The sequence below is a fragment of the Gossypium raimondii genome, chromosome 6, assembly GCF_025698545.1.
Source record: "Gossypium raimondii isolate GPD5lz chromosome 6, ASM2569854v1, whole genome shotgun sequence".
NCBI classification, from domain to species: Eukaryota; Viridiplantae; Streptophyta; class Magnoliopsida; order Malvales; family Malvaceae; genus Gossypium; species Gossypium raimondii.
In genome coordinates, this window is record NC_068570.1 from 19341230 (window position 1) to 19351307 (window position 10078).

The 10078-nt window shown below is 31.5% G+C and overlaps 1 long non-coding RNA gene across 5 annotated transcripts; it reads left to right on the forward strand.

The window, feature by feature from the left end:
• The first annotated feature begins 1598 nt into the window (after positions 1-1598).
• On the forward strand, positions 1599-8533 carry LOC105774372 (uncharacterized). 5 transcript variants are annotated; one of them, XR_008196908.1, is made up of 7 exons: positions 1599-1951; positions 3742-3986; positions 4093-4311; positions 4469-4561; positions 4657-4764; positions 5702-7926; positions 8189-8533. It is a non-coding gene; the product is annotated as an uncharacterized LOC105774372 (long non-coding RNA). The 5 variants fall into 5 exon arrangements; XR_008196911.1 differs by having other exon boundaries at positions 1604-1951; positions 5702-6276; positions 6494-8533; XR_008196910.1 differs by having other exon boundaries at positions 1604-1951; positions 5702-6271; positions 6494-8533.
• The last annotated feature ends 1545 nt before the right edge of the window (positions 8534-10078 follow it).

Consider the following 10078-nt stretch of genomic DNA (forward strand, 5'->3'; position numbering starts at 1 on the left):
GGTCAGATTCCAAATATAGAAGCTGAACAAGTTGATATTGATGTAATTGCTCTTGCTCGAGGACCACATAAGGTGGTTTCCACATATGATGGGCTTATAATTAATGGTTTTAGTGTCCATACTAAAAAACGTGAGCAACATTGTAAGACTCAAAATAGTGGCGTGATGGTTTTTGTTGTCGGGAGAAACTATTATGGAAATTGCATTGAAATTATCAAGCTAAACTATTATGAAAGGTTTTGGGTTATCATGCTTAGACGTGATTGGGTGAATATTACATCTCCTACGAGTATGAAGAATGATGCAAATGGTTTTATTATGGTGAAATTTTCTGAGCTTATCCATACAGGGAATCGTGATTACATACTGGCTTCTTAAGTGAAACAAGTATTTTATGTCAAGGATGGAAAGAGTGAAGGATGGCTCCATGTTATTGGAGTAAAGCCAAGAGATTTGTACAATCTAGGCGTTGAAACCCCTATAGAAGATGATGAATATTCATTGTGTGATCACCATATTGTAACTTAATAATTTTAGTTTCAACATCTCTTTATTTATAATTGTATTTAACTAAAGTTATAATTTTCAAAGTGTTATATAAAGAGTGAACTCAACTTCCTTGTTCCTTTGCTGCTTCAGTTTTTCACTATACACCACTATACCCAATATGGGGAGGTCACCAACAAATCAGTTTTTTTAACATTTTTTGTATACTTTATAAATTTTTTTCCTCTTTAGATAAGTGGTAGATTGAGAAAATTCTAGGGTTTTGTGTAAATGTTACTATCTCTATTATGTTTTTACTTGTCTTTTTTTTTCTTCTGGTGGTCTACCATTGCCACTCACTTGCCAAAAAGATTTCAAAATTAGAAACCTCTGCTAATTCACAAGATTTGGAAAATTACTATGCTTGGTTTTTTTTGTGTTAATAGTTTAATATTGAAACTTGTGACTCAACATTAATGATTGAACTTAATTGGTATTTTTGATAAACTTGTCACTCAACATTAATGATATACACATCTCAGGAATTGCACATGAGAGTTGTACCAAAAATTATTTTAATAAATTAACTTAAATATTTTATTTAATGAATAAAGACTTGAAAAGTTAAAATATATTTAAAAGAAAAATAAGTTTATCTCTTTATAAAATAACATTTTTTATTAATTTTGATACTACATCAGTTAACTTATTATTGCTAATAACTATTAAAATAAAATATAAAAATATTAGATCTTGTTCTAAATTATTTAAATTAAATTAAAATTGCATAGCAAAATTCAATTAAATAGTAAAATAACATAACTAACTCAAGTGTAATTGTAAATTTACTTTTAATTTAAAAATACAATTTTTTAAAAAAGTAACGGATAAATATGAATTAAAATATAATGAATCATTAATAAAATTTCACATTAATCATTAATAGTGTCACATTATATATATTGATTTTTAAAATTTTGAATTAACAGAAACTATTTTAATTTTTTTATCACTTTGAATAATCTTGGCTATAATTCAGCCTTGCAATGGAATGGACGTCCTCTCTTCTTTTGACTATAAACTTGTCGGCCCAACCCTAAAAGCCTAAATAAAAGGTAAGCAAATAAATAAGCCAACTTTACCATAGGCTTTAAGTTTCTCGGCGACAAATCATAAACGGAAGTTGAAAATTCATATTTTTTCTGGTTCAAATCTCATGTTCTTTTCCTCCTCCCATGGCCTTTTTGGTGCTCTACAGGGTCCTTCATCGTTAACTGTCATCTATTACCGCTCAATTTTTCTAGGAAAATAATCGACAAAGCGCGAAAATTAAAAGGTGTACGATTTTCTTCAAGGGGTTCTTCCACGGGTTCGAACACCTTAGGAAGTGCTGCTACCGATAGTCAAAGTACGAGAGAATAAACTCCAACTCAAACAGCGGAAGAAGTACCCGCAACCCCGTCTGGTACTTCCATTACCTTCTCACTTATTCTTTATTTGGTTTTAGACTCATTTATTACATTCTACAAATGCCCCTTCTCACTTTTTCCAATTAAGTTTCTTGATAGATTCTTGTTAGCATATAAGGGTTTATAACAATTCCTGCTTGAATGGGAGATAGATTTTGGTTTATGCTATAAGGTTAGGTCTTCAACTAGTTTTTTGACTGTTTTCAACTTTTATGCAACATATGTTCAAGTTTTTTCTTGATGTATATAGATTTTGGCATCTGCAGTCTTTATTTATTGTTGTGATATGATAGGTTTTAGTTTCACCTAGAAATTAGAAGACAAATATTCAGTTCTTAAATAGAGGACTCTTGGGAATTTTTTACTCTTTGGCTTATAATTGATCTATGTCATTATTTGCAAAATAGTCAACATCCTTTTTCTCCCAATTTAGTCATCTTTTAAATTTTCATCTTTTTAACTATTAAATTTGTGTTTTTTTTGGTCAAATCATACCTAAATAGATGAAAAAGTTAATGTTTAAATTGACACAAGATATGTCAACATTTAAATAATTAACACCCTTTTTTCCCTCTTAGGCTTAGTTTACTATATGAAGACCGTTTTCCTCATTACTAGGAGGTCGATTTTCTACGTTAATAGACATAGCTATTTAAGCCTCTAATTATCAAAAAAGAAAGTTTAGACCTTATTTGTTTATTTTTCTCATGCAATCCTATTCATAATCCCATAGGAAATCTTATCAAAAGAATGGACATTGATTTTCATTAGTATAACACATGAGTAGTACCATGCAGGTCGGAAAATGCGCAGAGGATGAAACATGTAGGAGGCTTATTATAATTCATCCATTAAGTCTTCCCATATATACACTTGTCCATGAGATCAGTCTTTTTAATTACAGGATATTGAACTCATTCTGGTTAGGATATTTGACCATTACACAGTAGGACACTATATCAAACTTCTGCCATAATCCCTAACCTATACTTCATTTATCGTCCGCTGAATCATAGTTTGAACCATCCAAACCCTCCATTGATTGATATACAATTAAAAGTTGTTGGATACAAATTATAAATTATAAACTTTTGTAAATTCAATATGAAACAAAAACGACAGAGTTTAATAATTGCAAAAAAAAGTACTGATAACAATTGAGTATAAAATCACAAACCTCTAAAATTTATGTGAGATAAGTATATTGAACCGGGACTAAATTTTTTTTTGGTTTTTTGCCAAAGAAGAAAGTGGGGCATTAATTTCATTTAAGTATATAAATTTTTACAAGCAAAGAAATAATAGTAACAAATATGAAGCTGATCAATTACAAATTGCTAATGATTCCATAACTGTTACTATATGCTAAGAAAGAGAACAGAGATGAACTGTGGGAATGTGTGGTTTATTTAAAGAATAAAAAACTGGTTTACGCTTGAGATACAAAATGTTGGAAACAACACCTTAATGCACAAATATCTTGTTTTGTCACCAACATGAACCTTTTTTTTTATCTATAAACTGCTTTGCTAGATACAAAGTCATACTGTGTATCCCCTATCTTATATTGGAAAATGGGATTTCACTTCTCACTATTCACCCAAGGCAATCGGTATAATATCTATATTCATATTTTATTATGCTTTTATATAATTAATATTGGTACGTTTTTTTTATTTTACCATATTCACAATTTGCTCCTGCATCGTATTTATTTTTTCACATTGATACATAATTTTTTTTTGTTCCATTTTCATATCTAAACTATAATTGTTGCTTTTGACAGAGGCTACTAAAGGTACTAAGAGAAAGCGAGGGCCTACAAGCATGAAAGATATATGGAATCTTCAACCTGGAACTTGTATAGTAGTAGATGCCAACCAATATGGCCAACCTATTGGGAAGGAAACGTCCAAATTGGCTATATTTCTCGGTACAATTGCAAGGACTCGTTCTATCTGTCCTTTGAATACAAAACATTGGAAACATCTTTCCAAATATGTGTTGGAAAACATATTGAAAATCGTTCATGTATGTAGTACATAATCATTTTCTAATTTAATGTATAGCAATAATTTTGCATTATTTGAAATTGTATGTAATGAATACTTGTTACATTAATTTGTTATATGTGCAGGAAAAGTTTGATCTCCAAGGTAAGGTGGAGAACTCCGACATCTTCTCACATGTTGCAAAACTTCGGAAGGAGTTTAAATCGACTTCGAAGACTAGATAATACAAAGGGATGGTCCAAGAAGGTCGACCGGTTGAAGAATTATATGAAAACAATCCTCCTGGTGTGCATGATGATAAATGGAAGTGGCTGGTGGAGCGATGGGGAACACCACAAGCTGTGGTATGCACTTTTATTAGACTAAATGTTCCACTTTTTCTGTTTCCACTTACGGTATGATTAAAGTACGGGGTGCATATATGTGTGATTTGTTGAATAAGGCACAATAAACTTAGCTTTCCTATTACTTGCATTTTTTTCTCATTAATTTAAACAATAGGCACAATCATAAAAGGCGAAAGAATCCCGAAAAAAGGTGCGCTATGCACACACCGCTGGTAACATAGGATATGCGGCCCTCAATGCACAATTTGTAAGTATTACATATTAATCAATATGTAACTTATATTAATTGTTCTGCGCTCATTGGTGAATATTTTTAACAACTATTGTTTTGTTGTATAATAGGCTAATAAGGAATGCCATGAACCTTTGCGTTTGGAGCAATTTAGATTTCAACATTTTCGAAAAGATAGGAGTGACAAATTGAGCAGTGAGGCAGTAGAACAAGTTTATGTAAGAAACAAATGGGTATTATTTATTTTAATTTATTTTGACATTAGTTTTATTTTTTCAAAATAGATTTTTCTAATGAAAGAGAACTATAGGATGAAGCATGCAAGAGGGTTAATGTAATAACTCGATTTTCAGTGGTGGCGGAACAGTGGTTCGGGACCACAAAATTCCATTGTATCGACTCATAAATATTATTTTTAGAATATTTATAGAGTCATTAGAGTCATATTAAAATTTGGTTAAGAAATTTTAACGTTTAGATAGTTAATTTAGGAAAAAAAGACTAAATTGAAAAAGGTGAAAATTTTAGTAAATCTTGAATTTCCATTGATTTGATATCTTAAATATGAAATGAAAAGGGACTTAAATAATAATTAGTCCATTTGGATATTAATGGACCATAATATGCTTTTGAATTGTGGTTTTATAAGGTTTTAATTAAGGGTGATTATGTAATTTAGTAAATTAATTAAAGTTTAATATAACAAAACCAAAATTGTCCTCATCTTTTTGATGTTCAACCGAAAAACCTAAAAGGATTTCACCATTTTTGAAGCTTCATATTCGGCTAGCATAGGAACCTTGCATGTAAGTCCATTTTAATTTCATTTATTGTAATTTTTATGTTTTTAAGATCGTTGCAACTAGGTCTAACTAGTCTCTACTTTTGTTTTTTTATCCTGTTAAATTTTTTTGAAGTTGCCATTGATGAATCTTGAATTTAATGTTAATTAGAGACTTTTTAACGGCCTAGTATGTTTGGATAGAATTTTATTTGAAAAAATGGTTAATTTGATGAATTTCTATTTAAGGACTAAATTATAAAAATTATAAAAGTTTGGGTAATTGTGTAAATTCAAAAAATAAAAAGGTATTAATTGTAAAATGGATTGAAATGTGAAATGTAAGTTGATAATTGAGAAATTTTACATTATAGATCAAGATCCCGTAGATGTTCGTGGAAAAGGAAAAATAACGGAATAGTCCCTAAACTTTTGCAACTACTACAATTCTGTCCAAGTAAGTTTATACAGTTTAAAATTTAACATCTATATGATTTGTTGAATAGTACAACATGATACAATATATATATTCAATTGTTGATAATGAATGATTATTTGACATTTGTTATTGAATTTGATATTCGGATTGGATTGAACGCGGGATAGAGTACAGTCGTGATATGGTGTGCTGTGGGGGATTGGTGTGAAGATGACTTTGGAGAGATGTATATATTTATTTCTCGAGTAAACCGAGGTTCAACATTTGTTGCGAACTCTTGTGTTATACTCTCTATTTGGCGTGTTTCGATTGGACTAGCTCTTATAAGCACTGACGTGTTTCGGTTGGACTAGCTCTTATAAGCATTAGCGTGTTTCGGTTGGACTAGCTCTTGTGAGCATTTTATGTTTTTTGGAAGGATTGGCTCGTATGAGCATTTGGCGTGTTATGGTTGGACTGACGATGTGCTTCTATTCGCAATTTGTTCTTTGAATTGAAAATATTGGTAAGGTAATTTGTTTAATGAATTTGATGGATTTGCTATATATTTGAATATTAAATTGAATGTATGTGATTTATCGGTTGAGATTACGGAAGACAAGGAACCTTCATGGTTGAACTAATATTATTTGAATTGTTGTATTTATTCCAGTAAGATTTATCGTTTTGATATGTTGAACTTACTAAGCTTCATTGAGCTTACTTGTGTTATTTAATATTTTTGTAGATACTCGAAAGGTCGGACGATAGGATTGGCACTTAAGTCACACTATTTAGCATAACTCAGTAGTTTTTGGAACGTTTATTCCAAATTATATGGCATGTAATAGGTTTGAATATTGATACTAATGTTTTGGATATGTAAATAGTTAAGTATGAACTTGGCTGTATAAGTTGTTTTGGTTGATACCCTTTTTGGTAATTTTGATGTCGTAATAATTTGTGTTAAAGTGGCTATGTGATGTATGTTAGAATGACCAAATTAGCATGTGATGGATTGATTATAGTATAGCTAAGATATGGTATGTTTGAGATGATATTGAATTAGATGTTAGGTTTGAGTAAGTGATAAGTTGTGTTTGAAGATTTATTTTGATATAAAATTGTATATACTTGTGGTACCAATGAGGATACATTGATTAGGCACTTAATAGGTTGATTTGGTATGTTTTTGGCTTGATTAATGTCACTTTGAATAGGTGTTTTGGTTGGTAAATGGTTTACTTAGGACCCAAGTAAGCTTGAAAGGGTAAACTTATAGTTTAAGGTTCATTTTAGGTCCACACAGCCTAAGACACGGGCGTGTGTCTCAGTTGTATGTGACACACAGCCATGTGACACGGCCGCGTGTCCCCTGTAGGTTTAAGGCTTACAAGTCAGGGAGTTACACGGCCTAATACACGGCCTGACATACGGGCGTATGAGGCTAATTTGAGTGTTACATGGCTTAGTACACGGGCGTGTGGCTTGGTCGTGTGACCCAACTCAGAGAGTTACATGGATGAGGACACAGGTTGGGACAAGGCCGTGTGTCCTTATTTCGAAAGTTACATAGCTTGAGACACGGACGTGTGCCTCAGCCGTACCTGGCCACATGGCCGTATGACCCTTACAGTCCAAATTTTTTAATTTTTTCTTAAAATTTCCAAATGTTTCTGATTTAGTCTTGAATTGTTTCAATAGTATTTTTAGGGCCTCGAGGGCTTGATTAAGGGACTTTATGAATGTAATTGAATGTAATTATATTATGTTTGCATTGATGTATGAATTGAATGATTTACTGTTTTGTTTGTACGGTAATGCTCCGTAACCTTATTCTGGCGTTGGATACGGGTTAGGGGTGTTACAGTTAAAGATTCTATGCCAACACCTGAGAGTTCTTTCGCGCCTTAAGATAATATTGCATTAGAAAACGAGGTGTATACACAAGTGTTCGATCCTGACAAGGATGGAAAAATGTTGGGATATGGACGTGGGATGACCAAATCCAAGTTGTTTAGCTATGGTTCAGTCACTCGAGGAAGCCAATCTACATCAGCCATCAGTACATTGATTGAAGAGGTGAGTGCTAAACATGTGAGAAGAAGCATAGGGCTCTCTTCAACGAGTGTATGGCAAAGGGAATGTCAAATAAGTACAAGGCTTTTCATAGTAAGCATGGTAAGGTGACTATTTTATAACTAGATTGTCAATAAGTTTGTTAATGGTTTAATAGACATTGATTGTTGTAACCGAATGCTAGGTTCTTATTTGATGTCTTCATTGTTTGCTCGACTAATAATTAGTGGATGTACTGATGAAAATTCTTTATTTAGCTTTAATTTATGGTTCTTTGGTTAATACTAAAATATTCTTCCTACGTGTTCATGTTGTTTCTCATCTAACTCGTATAAATAGAAAATGTACATTGTTATTTTTGCAGTTGAATTTCAGAGTAGCGGGTTTGATGATAAAGCCTTCAGTTCGGATGATGAAGAATGAGGCTTGCTGCATATTATGTATTATATATATGTTATAGTGGTTGATGAATGCGGTTGTCCTATAATTTTTTGATGTCATGGGACATAGGTTGACAACATGTTTGCAACGTGTTGACTGCTTCTATTAGGATTTTGTATAATTTTTTGATGTCACGTGAAACAAGACAACATGTTCGCAACTTGTTGACTACTTCTATTAGGATTTTGTATATAAATTACGAACTGCATTATTCAATTGTAATTTTATATTTATATGATCATTTTATATTAATTAACTGTTCAATTAATATTGTCTCAAACTTTTCCAAACCCAATACATACAAATTTGCTCATATTTCGCCAAAATAGGCTATTAAAAATAAGGGAAAAACGTCGTAAAAAAACATTGGACATGAGACAAAATCTATCCCAACCTTTTTTAGTTTACCTTAGACGGGTTTACCCTAACCTTTTTACGGTTGCCTTAGACGGGTTTATCCTAACTTTTTTTAAGTTGCCTTGGAAAAGGTCTATACCAACTTTTTTACGGTTGCTTTAAATGGGTCTATCCCAACATTTTTAAGGTTGTCTTAAACGAGTCAATCCCAACTTTTTTTAAAAGTTGCCTTAGACAGGGTCTATCCTAACCCTTTTATGGTTGCTTTAGGCATGTCTATCCCAACCTTTTTTGAAGGTTGCCTTAGACAAGGTTTATCCCAACTTTTTTAAAAGGTTGCCTTAGACTGGCCTCTCCCAACTTTTTTTAAAGGTTGCCTTAGACAAGGTCTATCCCAACCTTTTTAAGGTTACCTTAGACGAATCTATCCCAATCTTTTTTAAAGGTTACCTTAGATAAGATCTATCCTAAATTTTTTTAAAGGTTGCCTTAGACAAGGTTTACTCAACTTTTTTAAAAGATTATCTTAGACTGGTCTATCCTAACCACTTTCAAAGGTTGGCCTTGATTAGGTCTTTTCCAACCCTTCAATAAAGGTCGACTTATGTTGACTTATGCCAACGCTTTTTCAAAAGTGTCGCGGAGCCTATGCCAACTATACTATAGACAACCTTTTTGGAACTGTCAGGAGAAGCGTCGCGAAACCTATGCCGACCTTTTTTGTGTCGTCTTAGGTCAAAAAAGGTGTCGCAGTAGACTTGTTTTGTTGTAGTATAATTTATATAAATAAATTTTATTATAAAATAATTTAATATATTTTAATTAATACATACAATTAATTATTACAAGAATGTGAAAATTAATATATATTATATTACAAGTTTTTAAGAAATATTTGTGTTCACACAAATGTAAAGTTAAAAAACATGTTTTTAAAAAGTAAAATAAAATATAAATTCCCGTTGCATTTCACATGTTTTATGACTATTTATTAATTTCATAGTACAATAGAATAAAATGATTGATTCTGTATTTACGTTATATCCATTGGGTATATATATTTGAACATTAATATCATTATAGGTTCGTATTGTATATTTTTTTTGATACAATGTTTAGAACTACTCATAATCCCTCCTCACCTCTTAAATAGGAAGATCATGCGCTTCAACGTACTCGAACTCACATCCTTCTACACTAACAATAATATTGATATCAATCGAACTAAAACCCTATCGACACATCCTTATATTTTAATTAAGGTGTAAATACAAATTCACATCCGTCCTTAGTATTAATTTCAAACCTACATCTAAAAAGTCGTATCTCACCATGCACATATTCAAAGCAATTATTATGTACAAAATGAAAATAATTTTCCACTTAAATCATATCTATGGCCATTCGAGTAAAGCATTCATGCACAAATGATCTTAATATACATTAAAAGTTATAT